This window comes from Crocodylus porosus, unplaced genomic scaffold, assembly GCF_001723895.1.
Source record: "Crocodylus porosus isolate Cpor-Errol unplaced genomic scaffold, CroPor_comp1, whole genome shotgun sequence".
Lineage (NCBI taxonomy): Eukaryota > Metazoa > Chordata > Crocodylia > Crocodylidae > Crocodylus > Crocodylus porosus.
In genome coordinates, this window is record NW_017728922.1 from 10,575,621 (window position 1) to 10,592,066 (window position 16,446).

The 16,446-nt window shown below is 46.3% G+C and overlaps 1 long non-coding RNA gene across 1 annotated transcript; it reads right to left on the minus strand.

Annotated features, from left to right (window-relative positions):
* Positions 1-2,426: 2,426 nt before the first annotated feature.
* LOC109313338 lies at positions 2,427-15,953 on the minus strand. The gene is made up of 3 exons (XR_002102026.1): positions 15,646-15,953; positions 12,368-12,377; positions 2,427-2,437 (listed from the first exon to the last, which is right to left on the minus strand). It is a non-coding gene; the product is annotated as an uncharacterized LOC109313338 (long non-coding RNA).
* Positions 15,954-16,446: the final 493 nt, after the last annotated feature.

The following is a 16,446-nucleotide window of genomic DNA, read 5'->3' on the forward strand; positions in this document are numbered from 1 at the left end:
ATGACATTGCTTTAGTCGTGTGAGCTATCCCACCAAGTCTCTGTTATTCTAATCACCTCATTATTCCATGACTGTGTGAGGATTTTCAGTTCCTCCTTCTTGTTTCTCAGGCCCTGTGCATTCATATACAGAAATCTAACTGATCGCTCTACTTTTTCAGAAAGAATGAGAAGGCATCCCTTGTTGCTCCCTCCTTTTGTTTCCTTTAGGTCATCCACTTCCCCACTTACATTAGGGCTTTGGTTTCCATCTCCCAGCAAACCTAATTTAAAGCCCTTCTCACTAGGTTAGTGAGCCTGTCTGTGAAGATTCTCTTTCCTTTCTTCATCAGGTGGATCCTGTCTCTTTCTAGCAATCCTTCTTCCTGGAACAACATCCCATGGTCAAAAAACTTAAAGTCCTTCTAATGACACCATCTGCACAACTATGCATTGATTGTAAGGATGCATCTGTTCCTGTCTGAGCCCTTCCCCTTGACCAGAAGGACTGAGAACACCATCTGAACCTTTATCCCCTTCACCTTTGTACCCAGAACCCTGTAGTCATTTTGATCCGCTCAGGGTTTCCTCTGGTACAGAATCATTGGTACCCACATGGATAAGCAGCATGGGGATTTGGTAATCCCTCTGTGACATCTCAGATCTTGGCTCTGGGCAAGCAGCAGACCTCCCAAAACAACAGGTTAGTCCAGTAGATAGACGCCTCGTTCCCCCACAGAAGGGAGGCATCTCCAACCACCACTATCCATTGCTTCTTCTTGGTGAGAGTAGTCTTGGTCCTTTCAATCTTGGAGAAGTGTGACTTTCTTCAATAGAACATGCTCCTCCTCCTCTATTCCTAGGGTTCCATATCTGTTCTCCAGGCAAATTGCTGCATGTGAAGGTGAAGATTTCTGTTTGCTATCAGAGTTCACAAGTTTCCTAGAGGTTGCCTCCAGCATTGAATTGATGAAGTTTTCATGGTGGAGGATGCTTCAGAGCCTTGCCAACACCTCCTGTAGCTCTCTTGCCTGCTCCATGAGAGACATCACTAGGAGGCACTGCTCACATTGCAGGCACTCCCCATCTTGGCTGTATCTGAAAGGAACCTGCAAGCTGCAGTCTCCACAGCATCAAACTAGGGACTGGGTGGAATTTTCCACAGTGAGCTGTCCTCCCAGAACAGACACCTCACAAGTGGAAGCAGAGGATGGGCTTGTACTGGCAGGGACTCTAGCATTGCAACATCCTCCAGCTATTTCTCTGGGTCTTTTAATCCACTGCCTCTCTCTTGCTGTCCTTTGCAGAAGACCTTCCCTAGCAAATTTGCCTGTAATGTGGCCTCTTCACTGCTCCTTGGTCCAGAAAAAAAGTTCCTTTCCCCCTCACCAAGCTTACAGGGAAGGAAGGTGAGAGTGCTGTCAGGCAAACTCCCTAGTGAATGCCCCCTCACTTGGAACTCTAGTTAATTAAGGGGCATAAGTATTGGTCTAACTCCTGAGTTTTACCTACTTACACTAAGTATGTGTAGGCTAGCTAGTCTTAGGTTAGGTACTCTTAATTAAAAGAAACAGCTTATTTTAAATGCTTCCCCTCAAAGAGGTGGGAGGCAAACTGCTTGCCCTGTTTGCTGTTCCTGTTTGCTTAGTATCATGGACCTGTTCTCATCTGTTCTGTATTGGGGATGCTCTTTAGGATATATCTGTATACCTCTAACCATGCCAGGTAGTACCACTGGGAAAACATGCCTCACCTATTTTCTTCTGTTTCACAAACGCCAGATACCAAACATTTAGATGCTGTTAGAGTGGTGCTGGGGTGCAGAGCAATATGCAGGCCTAAAAGGAACAGCTATGGTGGGCACATTTTGGCTGTGTGCCAAACAGCAACTTCCTTACATTGGTTTGGCATTTTGCAAGTGGAGTGAGAGTGCACAGGCAGTGTTTTGCAGTGGTTGGATGTGCCCTGTAAAGTCAGTGTCATTGTGATATTGGAATAGCACCTACCAGCCCCAACTGACAAAGCCTCTTCTGTGCTTCAAGTACATAATGTTCTTGCAGTCTAAATAGACAAGACTGACATGGTACAAGAGCATAGAAGGTTGATGTTCACTGTTGTAGGAAGGATTGACACCAAAACCTGGGGAGCTGAGGTACACGGATATTAAGGCCCAGATTCTCCATTTCAATAACAGCTGTTTCATGCCATCAGGCATTGCAAAGCAGTCTTAAATTTGCTGCAGAGAATTTCCTCATGTTCTTCTAGGAGAGAAACCAGCTATTCCAGCTAACCTCCATCTACTGTAAGCGGTGTGATAGAACTCCATGAAATTCTGCCTTCAGTAAGCACCAAAGATTTTAATGCCAGCAAGTCAAAGCTTGCTTTCTTGTAGTCTAATTGCACTGGAGACAGAGACCTTGAACTGGAGGGACATTGGTATGCAGTGTCATTCATTTTTGCTTAAGTGAGTACACCTTGTATATCAGGCACAGCTGATATGTAGGATAATAGGGAGCCAGAGGGCATTTTCGATGGCAGGGGTAAGGCACAAAGAACAGTGAGAGGCACTTCAGGGCCACAGTAGACTGTCTGGGGGAAACTCATGTCTGGGGGTATGAGGAGCAGTACTGCCTTTGGCCAGGCTAGAAGATAACCACCGTATATGCTGGACAGAAGATGCCTGCACCACCCTGGGTCTGGCAATCAGCCCTTAACAAGAGTCAGTTTTATATATTAAGTGCTATTATATTGAGCTCCTCTGGTACTGGAGCTAGCAAAAGGGGATTATGTGCCAGTCAATAGAAAGTCATTCAGTCTTTCCTTACCCACTTCACCATTTGCTGTCAGGTCTCATTCTGATGCCAAGGGAGAACATAAACTCTTACGCTACATGTGAACTTAGCTGTATTCATACTGGTAAGTCACGTACAGGTCAACCTGCCCCGTAACATAGAGTGCCAGAGGTCCCTGACATGGAAGACTCGCTGGGGCAGAAAGCCTGTCAGGGTGCAGTAGCCCCTCTGAGAATATCCTGTGCCAGGGGGGCAACCCGTGGTGGTCCACATCCCCTTCTCACCTTCAGAGATTGTCTCTTGGTCGACCACCTTCCCTAAACTCTGTGACGACCCTACTAGGTTTGCCCAAAAACTCCAAACCCTCTTTGAGGTTTATAAGCTGACTCACGGCAATATTCAGATGCTCCTCGGTGGTCTTCTTCCTGTAGACCAGAAAGACACCAACCTTAAAGCAGCCAACTGGCCTCCTCAAGACCCTGGCAAAGATCATCTGCCTAACCTCTATAAACAGGTCCTTGAGGTCTCCCCACAAAAAAACAGACTGGTCCAAAATTTCCATATATAGGCAGAAGCCAGAAGAACATCCTGCCAACTACTATTCTCACTTAATCAAAGCCTTTAAGGCATATGCTGGCAGTCAGGACCCAGAAACTAGCCTTCCTGCCATGATTATTCAGACCTTTGTTTTAGGACTGTTATCTAGGATCTCCGAGTCCCTGCAAAACACCGTGATCGGGTGGGAAACTAAACCCCTCACTGAAGTTTTAGCTGCTGCCACTCACTTCTATACTAAAGCCCAACAGCAAAAATCAAAGGCTCAGGACAAACTAATGGCTTTGCAAATCAAAGACCTCCAGGGTGGCGCCAGACCATGGCACCCTGCAGGACCATTTTGCTTAACCTGACCACCCAGTCCCTCTGAAATTTCCAATGATGCCTGCTGCTACTCTAAGCAGAAAGGCCATTGGAAGAATGAGTGCCCAAATAAACCCTGGAGGCCCCCACTCTCGGCTAGTGCCCCTCCATTTTGGCCAGGCACCTACTGAGCTCCACTGCCCGGACCGACAACTGAGAAGACCCAGAGACTCTAGCCCCTTTGCTTTCTACTTCTTCTAATCCTACGATACCTGTTACTGTGGGAAGACAAACTGTTCCCTTTCTTATTGACACCAGTGCTTCTTTGTCTATGCTTAGCTCTGATTTTGTTTCTAAGGTTTCTATTTCTGATAAAGTAATCACTGCTGTAGGTATTGGAGATCAGCCCATTGATCACCCTGTTACACAGCTGCTCTTGTTTACCTTGGGTCCCCTTCTGAGCAGCATGCATTTTTGCTGAGTCTTTGTGCTTCTGTAAATCTGTTGGGGCGAGACCTCCTTTGCAAGTTGCAGGCAACAGTTCACTGTTCTCCAGATGGGGTTTTCCTCACTTTACCCCAGACTCAAATTCCTGCCTTGATGATGACACTAACGGAACAGGAACCTGAGTCCAATTCTTCCTCATTGCAACAGGAACTATTGGCTCACCTTCCTGAGTCCTTTGGTCCCACTCCTCGACTGATGTGGGACTTCTCAAGGGTGCCATCCCAGTTTCTATCAAGGTTAAATCAGGAGCATCTCCCCCATCGATCCCGCAATACCCACTATCTGTTGCTGACTGCAAAGGCATTGCTTCTGTAATACAGGGTCTCCTAGAACAGGGTATCCTTTGTACTTACCCGCTTTTGTTGTATTACCCTAATCCTTCCAGTCCAAAAGAATGGAAGGTGTACACCTGAGGGGTTGCCTGTTTATCATTTTGTGCAAGATTTGCAAGCTATTAGCAATTTTGTGGTTTCTTTGGTGGCTTCTGTGGTACCCAACCCCACCACTGTACTTTCTCAAATACCTGCTTCCACTTATTTTTCCGTGGTGGATCTCCTGTAATGCCGCCTTTTCTGTACTAGTTCACCCTGACTCTCAATACCTATTTTCCTTATCAAGGCCGGCAATATACCTTCACCCATCTACCTCAGGGTTTCTGTGACTCACCCACCATATATAGCCAACTTCTCAAGTCTGACCTCGATTCCGTCCAGTTGGCTCATGATTCTGTGCTAGTTCAATATGTAGATGATTTGCTCCTTTCCTCTGATACCCTCCCTCATTGCCAAGTTGACTCTGTTGCCCTTTTAGAACAACTTGTGGCATGGGGCCACAAAGCCTCCTGTTTTAAGCTCCAATTCTGTCAGATTATTGTTACCTACCTGGGATACACTATTTCTCATGGTACCCATCACCTGTCTCCTGATCGTCTTTCTGCTGTTCTTTCTCTTCCTCACCCACAGACTAAACGTCAACTCTGTGGTTTTCTACGTGCTGCCAACTACTGCTGACAGTGGATTCCTAAGTATTCTGGACTTTCCAAACCTCTCACCCTTCTCACCTGCGATTCTTCCCCTGACCTGCTACCCTGGGAAGATGTCCATGAATCTGCCTTCTGTCAGCTCAAGCAAGCCCTTTCTTCTTCTCCCACCCTTGGTCTGTCTGGGTGTTCTAAGCCTTTCACTCTCTTCTGCCATGAACACCAAGGCATTGCTTCTGGTGTCTTGACTCGGCCTTTCGGACTCTCCCCACACCGCCCTATTGCTTACTACAGTGCCTCCCTTTACTCAGTAACTTCTGGGTTTCCTCCTTGTCTCCTTGCCATTGCTGCTGCCACTCTGCTGGTTTCTAAAACTGATAACCTTGTCCTTGGTCACCTCCTCACTGTTGCTGTCCCACACACTGTCCTTACCCTCCTCCAAAGTGGTAGAACTCAGCACTTGTCCCCTGACCATCTCACCCACTATGAGGTGGTTCTCCTAGCTGTGGACCATGTGACACTTGTCCACTGTGATCCCCTCAACCCTGCCTCTCTTCTCTCTTCACCCTGAGATGGTCAAACTCATGACTGCACTCAGCTCATAGACTTTGTTTCTCCTCCCCGCCCTGATCTTTTTGATACCGCCCCCCGACTAATCCTGACCTCGTTTTCTATGTTGATGGCTCCTTTTTTTGAGATAATCATGGTATTCTCCGAGCTGGCTATGCTGTCTGTTCTGATAATAGTGTTATTGAATCTGCTTCTCTTTCTGTTACTCAAGCTGCTGAATTCATTGCTCTTACTCGTGCTTGTCACCTTGCCACTGAACACTCTGCTAATATCTATACAGACTCTCGCTATGCCTTTGGTGTCTGCCATTCCTTTGGACAAATCTGGAAACAGCGAGGTTTTCTTACTTCTGCTAAGATTCTCATCTCTCACCATCGCCTTATTACTTTCTCCTAGATGCTATTCTTCTTCCCTCCATCCTTGCTGTCCTATGGTGCAAAGCACATACTCTACTGATGATCCTGTGTCTCTGGGAAATGATAGGGTGGATGCCGTGGCCAAGGCTGCCACCCTGTCAGAACTCTCGGCTCCGGTCCTTCAGGCTGCTCTCTACCTTTCTTCTCCTGTCCCCTCGATCTCTCAAAAAGCCCACTCAGTGGCCCATTCAGCCAAAGCGGGGATGATAGCTAAAGTTGAATGCCATTGGTATGCCCCCAGTTCTTCAGCTGTGGCTGCCCATTTTTGTCACCAGTGCCCACAGTGTAAGCGACACAATCATGACTGACCACCCTGCCAGCCACATGCATTCCACAGACCTTTAGGTCTTTACCCCTTTTCCCACCTCCAGATGGACTTCATTGAGTTGCCCAGGTCAGGGGCCTGGAAGTACATGTTGGTCATTGTCTGCCTTTTCAGCGGCTGGCCTGGGGCATACCCTTGCCAATGGGCTGATGCCCTCACTGTGGCCAAAAAGCTTCTTTTTGACCTGCTGCCCCGCTTCGGTCTACCCTTTTCCCTAGGCTCAGACCATGGCTCCCATTTTTTTGTCCAGGTGGTCCAACACATTTGCAAGGTCCTTTCTATCTGATACCAGCTCCACACCCCAAATCATCCCCAGAGTGGGAGTAAAGTGGAATGAAAAGACTTTGACATTAAGCTTCGCTTAGCGAAAACCTGTGAACAAACTGGCTTAAAGTGGCCCATGGGTACTCTTCCAAATTAGAAATTCTGTTCAGAGTTTCTTTCCATCAGTCAGGGAGTAACTGTTTCATTCTGTTAGAATGAGAGAAAAACCTAACAAAACTAGATTTTGAGTTATTTCCCCAACCTTTGAGGGAAGTCGGCACCCCAATTATTGGAATTCTCTTCCAGACTTGAGGCAGCACTTTGTTATAGGTCAAATGGAACTGGCTATTTGGTGGGACATTACCCCAACTGCAGAATCACCTTTGATTATCACCCCTGTAATACCACTGGAACTCTGCTGGGTGATGCATCCTTCCAGCGTACCAGCGGGCCCCTTACGATTTATGCCCTTGGCACCCTGCATGGGCTGGTAATAAACGGGTCTGAGTTTTTACGTGCTGCTAAGTTCTGCTTCTTGTAATCAATCCATACCTCAGCATAGGTGGGAAAGGAGCCAACGTGCCCCTTCCTACACTTTGCAGGTCAATCAAAAATGTCAAATGAGGAACACAGCCTGTAGAAACCTGAGCACTACAGGAGCCCCAGGATTGTTTTGGCACTGTGGGAATGAAGCCCACAAGATCTTACCATGGCATTGGGTCAGTACTTGTACCCTGGGGACAATTATCCTGGGATCTGAAATATGCTCAAAATCTCTCCTGGCATGAAGGAACCAATCTCCCACCTGACTTGCCTAGACACAAGCAGGCCATTGGAAACCCACTTGTTCATCATCCCACCAGATTCCAGCAGTTTACTAGGGCTTTTCTCCCTTGGTTGGGGGTAAATGAATTGGAAAGAACCATTATAAACATTTCTGGAGTTATGGAGGAGTTTTTCAATGTCAGTAACAATGCTATAGGGGCCCTCAATGATGAGGTTTCTCAAATGGGATGAGTGATTGCAGAAAACCATATAGCTTTAGATTATCTCTTAGCTGCCCAGGGTGGGGTCTGTGCCATTATTAACCATACTTGCTGCACCTGGATTGATCAGCATCAATGAGTGGAAAAGGATCTTCACACCATGAGAAGGCAGTTGCAGGTGATCCGTGTGGTTGCAGAGGAGAAACCCTTCAATTGCTGGGGATGGCTTAAATCCATGTTGAAATGGAGTATTCTGAGTTTATTATGCATTTTTGCCATTTTCATTGTTATCCAAATGATTCTGTGTTGCTTATGCTGTTGCTTATCCAAAACTGCCCAGAGTGTTTTTAGACTCTCTAGGACTGAGTTGCAGATGATGGTGCTCAGGGAGGTGGCCTATGAGTGCGAATGACAAGAAGATGTCAAGGGCCTTATGAATATAGAGGTGTAAGCACAAGCGCTTACAAGGGGAGAATGATGAGGAATGGAAAAGTACTGAAAGAAGTGTATACGTGTCGGGACAGGATGGGGGATGAGAGTGAAGGCTGAGTGGAAACAACAAGGTGGTCTTCAGGATAAGCTTATCAAGAGACAGCTTGAGAAAATGTGCCTGGTTCAGCAGACAACAGGATGAGTCACTGTCAGGCTACCAAGAGTATGTTATGGGGCAGGTTGCCCTGTAAGTGACTTACCAGAATATAAAGGGGTCTGTGCTTTGCTTTTGTTGAGAATTAGCTGCCCCTTGCTTTTTTCTCCTGTGGCCTTGCAAAATAAAGTGCTTCTGATAGCCAAACAGTGATCCTGTCTGAATTTCCACATCAGTCCTTGGGAGTTTCTTCCCCTCAAAACCCCTTCCAAAGTGTTCCATCTACCTCACAACCCATGACTACTGGGAAGGTGGAGACAGAACTGTAACTGCCCTCTGCTTTTTTCACAGCATGTTCATAGCTGGCCTCTACTGCCTTCCCTACTCAACATACAGAAATAAATAGTTGGGGTTGTAAGTCGAATCTCTTCTATTTCTGGTAGTACCGCTAATTGAAAACATCCAACCATGCTCAACTTTATGATGTCCTGGATATACTGCTGGTTCAGCCTCTGTCATCTGCTGCATTGAATAAACAAGGAAAGGGTCACTGCAGTAACTTACCACTTTGCCTTACCTTTGCAGTACCCTCTTGCTCATGACTGTTGTGCCATGGCACAGTTCAGTCTGCTTTTAGCATTGCCCTTCCCCTCCCTATTTCTGACTTGTTCTGGGTTGTAATCCCCTAGGAACAAAGTTCCTAGGTAGCAGCACATCTTTATTGAATATGCTGGGGAATGAGTAGAGAAATATTACCAGTAAATGACAGACATGATGATTGTAAAAGAATGGCTAGCTTGATTAGAGGAAGATCAAGGGTTGTTAACACCTATGGAGTGAAGAGACCAGCAGAAATCAAGTAGATAACAATCAGCCATGTAGCAATTGATTCACTTAGGTCCACCTGAATAGAAAAGTGGCTGTCCCTGTTGGACAGTTTGTTTTAAACATTTAGTGGAACATGAATGAAAGAGGGGTCTGACAGCACTCCCCCAAACCTCCCTAGATTCACCCTTGGTACCAGGCAGCATCTGCCCTGAATTCCTCATTTCCTTGTAGGCTATATCATGATCAATGATATAATGAAACAGTCTTCTACTTTTGAGGTGAGTTACAATCAGTGAGGTAGGGCACTGTGTTGGGAGCCCTTTAATGGGGAATTTAATAGCTTGACCCCATGCCACTAGGGCTTGTTTTAGTGCTGAGGAGTCATAAGGGTCAGTGGGAGGGGGGAGAGAAGGGGTGTGGGGGGACTTGACCCCTGCTATCTGCAAAGAAAGCTGTTAGTAAAGGGTAATCTTAGACACGTCTTCATTTCTTAAATTAACAAGATTCTTAAAAAGTTATTTGTGTTTCATTTTAACATTTCTTTGATACTTTGCTGGTAATATTTGCAGATACTCAGAAATTGGTTGAATTGTAAATAATAAAAAGAAAGCTGCTCTTCCAGAGTATTCTGGATCACTTGGTAAGCTGAATGGAAGCAAACAAATGTGCTTCAGTAAGGCAAAGTGTGAAGTCAAACATCTAAGAGCAGGATGAAGGACTCTACTATGACTGAAAAAGACCTGTAGGCTATGGCAGATAATCAGCTGAACATGAGCTCCCAGTATGATGCTGTGGGGAAAAGAGAGAATTTATCGTGGATGTAAAACTGGGAATCTTGAGTAGGAATAGGGAGGAATGAAGGACCAAAAATGTCCTCCTGAACCTTTGAATCAAAGCCCCTATATTTCCATGCAATCATTTAATTGAGAAATCCCATTTAAAACCCTGAAATGCAACCACAAGGTATAATGCCAAGAACATCAAGAATACCATATAACATGCCATATGTAAAAGCAGGGGAGATGAGGGCAATGTTACTGCTATGACATAAAAAATGAATTAATATGTGCTCAGAAAATCCTATGAAAAGACCCATGCCTCTGCTATAGAGGAAGCTAATCTTTGCCTCCCAACTCTGCAGTCTTTGCAATCTGATTTATAGGAGGTGCTCTCACCTCTATTCTTAGTTCTAGTGTCACTTATACTAGAATTTTATGTCAACTTCTGATATTCACAGTTTAAGAAGGATGTTGTTAATTTGAAGAGTATTCACAGAGGAGTCAAAAGAGCGATTCAAAAATTGGAAAACCAGATTTACAGTGAAGATTCAAAGTAGGTTTTGGGGTGATTTGATCACATATTATAAGTACCTACAAAAAGAAAAGAAATTCAATAACAGATGACTCTTCAGTACGGCACGCAAAAGTATAGCAAGGTCCAAAGGCTGGCAGCTGTAACTAAACAAATGGTATAAGCAGACATAACCATCATATACATATCAAAGGATGCTGAATTAAGCTGTTATGATGCAACTGAGAGCCAGCGTTAGGGAAAATTGTGCCCCGACTGAACTTGCTTTTTGGCATGCAGATGATATTGGAGCTGCTGGCTGTGGCCAGTGGCAACACTGATCTTCCTGGCACTGGCTGCAGAATAGCCTATGGGCAAAATGTTGAAACAGCAAAACAGTTTGGATGAAAGGAAACAGAACAGTTCTTTGAAATGAAATGAAACTTGAAATGAAACCTTGTTCTGTCAAAACATTGAAGCAGAAGTTGAAGCAGAATGGTGCTGTTTTGCACAGCCCTAACAACCATGTTGTCCAATGCCCTGAGCTCCAAAGACACTTCAGTGTCACAGGGGAAGGTTGTCACAGAAGGCTTAAATTGATATATTTCTTAGATTTCGTAGATATTAGGGCTGGAAGGGACCTTGGAAGATCATCGAGTCCAGCCCCCTGCCCCAGGGGCAGGAAGTCAGCAGGCGTCATAGGATCCCAGCAAAATAAAACATCCAATGTTCTCTTGAAGGTGTTCAAAGCAGGTGCTTGAACCACCTCTGGCAGCAATCTATTCCAGATCTTGGGGGCTCAGACTGTAACAAAGTTCTTCCTTATGTCCAGCCTGAAACGGTCATGAAGGAGTTTGTGACTGTTTGACCTTGTCATCCCCTGGGGCACTCTGGTGAACAGACATTCCCCCCAGATTGTGGTGAGCATCCCTGATAAACTTATAGGTGGTCACCAGATCACCCCTGAGCCTGCACTTTTCCAGGCTGAAGAGTCCCATGGCTCTCAGCCTCTCATCATAAGGTCTGTTTTCCTGACCTCTGATCATGTGTGTGGTTCATCTCTGGACTTTCTCAAGCTTTTCCACATCCTTTTTGAATTGCAGAGCCCGAAACTGGACTCGGTACTCCAGCTGCAGCCTCACCAGGGCTGAGTAGAATGGGAGAATGATGTCTTGGGATTTGCTTGAGAAGCATCTATGGATGCAAGCCAGCATTTTGCTTGCTTTACTAGCCACAGCCAGTGCAAACAGCCAGAGTCCAAAGACTTGTAATTAATCCCCTTCACCACAAGGGACTGCTGTGTTCTGGCCTTTAGCCAGTAAGTGGCACTGTGTGTTACTGACCAGGTCCCACCTAGCAGGATTGGGTGGGGGTTGGGGGCAGCCATGGTCGCAAAGGGGGGCCCCCTCAGGTCCAGATCAGTGTAACTCAAGTCTTCAGAGAATTGCATTGTATCTTTAGAGTCATGTTTTTCTTTGGGATGGTTGGGTTTGTTTCCAGAGACCACACGCACCTCAGTGGCAGGGATGCTGTGCCTGGGGGGTGGTTTATGTTACTGGAAAGAGTAGTAAAGAGTTGCAAAGTGTTGCAGGGTGGACTTGTTAAGGGTGTGGACCAGCAATCAATTGCACTGAGAAATCACAATAAAGCTAAAACACTGTAGACTTTCTATCCCCTGTTAAATCTTTGCCGCCCCCACACCACCTATAGTGTATTCTCTTATCTATGTACCCCAATCCAAATTTGGTGGTAGGTATATGGCCAGCAACCAGGTTCAGGGCCAGAAGACTATATGGAACAGGCCTATAGAACTTGTGCAAATCAAGCTCATGCTGGAGCCAAAGACAGTGAAGAAGCCTCAGCTTTTGCCACTGCAGTGGTCAAACCTAAGGTGGGTGAGAGGTCTAAGACAGAGAGCTGGCAAAGCAACCAAGAAGGCCTGCACAATTCAGAAGAGAAACTCAAGCTGTTTGTGGGGAAGAAGGCACCACCTGCAACCTGAGACCTCTGCCACTGCAGGGATAGCTTCTGCCACTGGATCCCAAAGAGAAGGTTGGGAAGCAGGCAGAGTTTTCTCCACATAGCAAGAAGCTTTTCCCCAGCAATGATTCCAAAGATACAAGGGTGCAATGGAGAGGTGTCATAAGGCACAGGGCAAGTAGGGGGAAGAGGTCTTGGCTAGCAACCTAAAAGAAGGCTTTGTGGCAAATACCAACTTAGAAGAAGGCTTTGTGGCCAGCAGCAATGACTCCAAAGCTACAAGGCTGCAACAGAGAGGTATGTGCAGAGGTAGGCAAGTGGGGTGAAGAGCCCACAGGTCTCGTACAGATTTACCATGACCTGAGGAAAGCCCCTTTTTTAATGGAAAAACTAAAATCTAAATCCTCATAGACTACTGTAGCAATAATTATTTTTAAAGGCACATGTGCTACAGTAGTCTATGAGGATTTTATGTATCGATTTCCTGCAGTGAAATTGCATTTTCTGAGATGTGTTCAGTAAACATGAAGGAGATGCTAGGGAGAGAGTATGTGCAAACCGCAACACATAAGTGAAGCTTGAAATGATACTGGCTGAGACCAGACTTGAGGCAGACCACCCCACGATCTGAGGTGAGGAACGATCTATATAGAGTTGAAAGGGAAAAACATGGGGAAGAGGAAGTAATACAATTGTTGGTACCTTGGCGATGCCGAAAGGCCCTACTGAATGTAGCCCATGAAGTCCATATGGGCGGACATTTGGGTCAAGACAAGATTGAGATTTGCATCAGGGGAAGAGTTTTTTGGCTAGGGTTAATATAGGAAGTGGCCAAGTACTGTGCATATTGCCCCATGTGCCAAAAAGTAGATCCCAGTCGTTCTCCAAGAGCTCCGTTAATACCACTGCCATTGGTGGAAGTCCCCTTTGAGTGGATGGCAGTGGATATTGTTGGGCCACTGCCTATAAGCAGTGCAGGGCACCAATTTATTTTGGTCCTCCTGGACTATGTGACAAGGTATCTGGAGGCTGTACCTATGTGGGCGGTGTCTACACCCAAGGTGGCAGAAGAACTATTAAATATATTCTCCAGAGTGGGGCTTCCTAAAGAATTGTTGACAGACCAAGGGATGAACTTTACATCTTGTGTGTTCGAGGGAGTGAGAAAACCACTGGGCATTAAACACCTAAAGACCACAGCATCCCACCCCCAAACTGACAGACTAGTGGAGCAATTTAACAGGACCCTGAAACAGATGATGAAGGAGTTTGTGGTAGAGAGCCTCCAGAAGTGGGATCAGATGTTACCACCCTTGTTGTCTGCAATAAGAGAGGCACCCCAAGCCTCAACAGGATTTTCCCCCTTCGAACTGTTATATGGGTGGCAACCAAGAGGAATTCTTGATTTGGTTAAAGAAAGCTGGGAAGAACAACAAAGTAAATATTGGAACCTGGTTTAATACATGATACAACTTAGAGAATGCCTGGAATTAGTCCAGAAGGAGGCTTTAGAAAATCTGAGGGAGGCCCAAGAGTGGCAAGCAACCCATTACAATTGGGTGGCTTGAGAGAGGAAGTTTGAATTAGGAGACCACGTACTGGTTCTCTTACCAGATCAGGAAAGCAAGTTACTAGCATGATGGCAAGGCCCTTATGAAATAACACACCAACTAGGGCCTGTAGATTATGAGGTATATCAACCAGACAAGCAAAAGAAAAAATAGATATACCACATAAACATGCTGAAGCCATGGCAAGAAAGAGAGTGTCTGTACTTGGCCCTCCAACCAGATGAACCTGAACTAGGACCCTCCCTGAGGGAGAGGGAAGGGGGTAGTAAAGTGGAAGTGGCCCCCCAACTCTCAGAAGAGCAGAGATGGCAGGCAAGAGAACTAGTGTGGGAATATGGAGACATGTTCCAAGAGGTCCTTGGGGAGGCTCAGGGTGTGATACATTGAATAAGGAACCCTCCAGGCCAGGTGATCTGCGAGAACTGGAGGCGAATCCCACAACAACTCCAAGGCCAGATAAAGGAGGAACGTGGGATGATGTTAGAGAAAGGCATAATACAAGAGTCCCAAAGTGTGTGGCGCAGTTCCATTGTAGCCGTGCTGAAACCAGATGGAAAATTAGGCTCTGTATTGATTTCCAAAAGGTAAACACTGTGGCCAAATTCGATGCTTATCTAATGCTGAGGGTGAATTAAATGGTGGAGAATATAGGGCAAGCTAGCTATATCTCCACGTTGAATCTAATGAAAAGTCCCCTTAGCACCCAAGGACCAAGCAAAGACAGCCTGTGCCACACCATGGAGCCTATTCCATGTCCAGCTCATGCCATTCGGATTGCACGGGGCTGCTGTGACATTTCAGCAGCTAATGGACAGAGTCCTGGCTCCGCACGGGGGTTACGCTGAAGCGTATATAGATGACATTATTGTGTATACCGCAGATTGGCCAGGGCATTTAACAGCACTGTGGGCAGTATTGCAGGACTTAAGGAGGGCAGGGTTAACTACCAACCCAAAGAAGTGTATGATTGGAAAGGAAGAAACACAGTACCTTGGGTTCCAGGTAGGAAGTGGGAAGGTACGACCACTGTGGGACAAGGTAGAAGCAATGAAGAAGTATCAAACTCTACGAACAAAGAGACAAGTGAGGGCCTTTTTGGGAATGGCAAGTTATTACAGGAGATTCATCCCTCATTTCGCAGACTTAGTGGTGCATTTAACCGAAATGGTAAAGGTAGTGGCTCCAACCAAAGTGAGATGGACACCAGAAGCAAAAGCAGCATTTCAAAAGGTGAAGGAGGCACTGTGTACGCAGCCACTACTATATACACCAGACTTCAACAAACCATTTATGGTATTGACAGATGCATTCAACTGGGCTATTGGGGCAGTGTTAGTTCAAATGGAGGAAGGAGAGGAACATCCAATAGCATACATTAGAAGAAAGTTACACCCTCTGAAAGGAATCATGCGACAATAGAAAAGGAATGTTTAGTGATCAAATGGGCCATGGAATCGCTTTGATATTATCTGTTAGGTTGGATATTTACATTAATTATAGATCACGCATCTGCAGTAGCTTCAGAGCATGAAAACTCATAACTCTAGGCTGATGAGATGGGCCCTCAGTCTCCAACCATACTGCTTTGAGGTGGAGCATCATCCAGGGACAAAGAATGTAAGTGCTGATTTTTCATCTAGACAATATGAAGAGGAAAAGGGTTCAGAGGGGAAGGGAAGACCCCAGACAAAAGAGAAGAGAGGGGGGTGTGTAACAGGGAACCCTAGCCCTGTCACCAGAAAGCAGGTCTGCCCCTTTAAGGCCAGAACTTTTTGGGCACAGAGTGCTGGTAAGGAAAGGGTTAAATACTGAACCTGGCCAGCTAGTGAGCTGACCAGAAGGGGAAGGACTATAGAAACCCTGGGCAGAGTGGCAGTAAGGGGGACAGCAGCTGAAGGGGAAAGAGTGCTCCAAGAGCTCCACAGAGAAGCTGGGTGAGCAGTCCAAAGGTGGGAACTATGGAAGCAGGGGAGAGACAGCAGCCATGCCACAACAAGGACTGTAGCAGATGGTAGGGAGCTGAAGCACGAACCCTGCAAATGTAAGCCAACATGCTGCTTTGCTGAATCATTTTCGTTAGTGGCAGTTTTTTCCCTTTTTTTGATTATTGACTAAGACTTGGGTGAGGCTATTAGGGGATGCAGGAGGCCTCATAGGGGACCCACGGCAGCATGGGGACCTCAGAGCCAGAAAGGGTGCAGCATTTAGGGTGCACCGACCCCGGTGCCAGAGAGGGCGCAGCACTTTGCAGGGCTGTGGACAGCCCAAGCCCCAGGGAGGCAGAGTGAGACAGGGCCACGAAGAGCCCAAGCACCAGTGAAGGTGCAGTGCAAGACAGGGCTGTGGAGAGCCCGAGGAGGACCAGGGGGTGGGGCAAGTTGTAACAAGGCCCAACGCCGGAAAAGGCTAGAGCCTCCGAGTCAAACCCTGTTTCGTGGGTTTTGGACGGGGAGGCCTAGCTAGAGAAAGACAGGGGTCAGGCCCTTGTAGGCAAAAGACCCCAACATACAAAACAC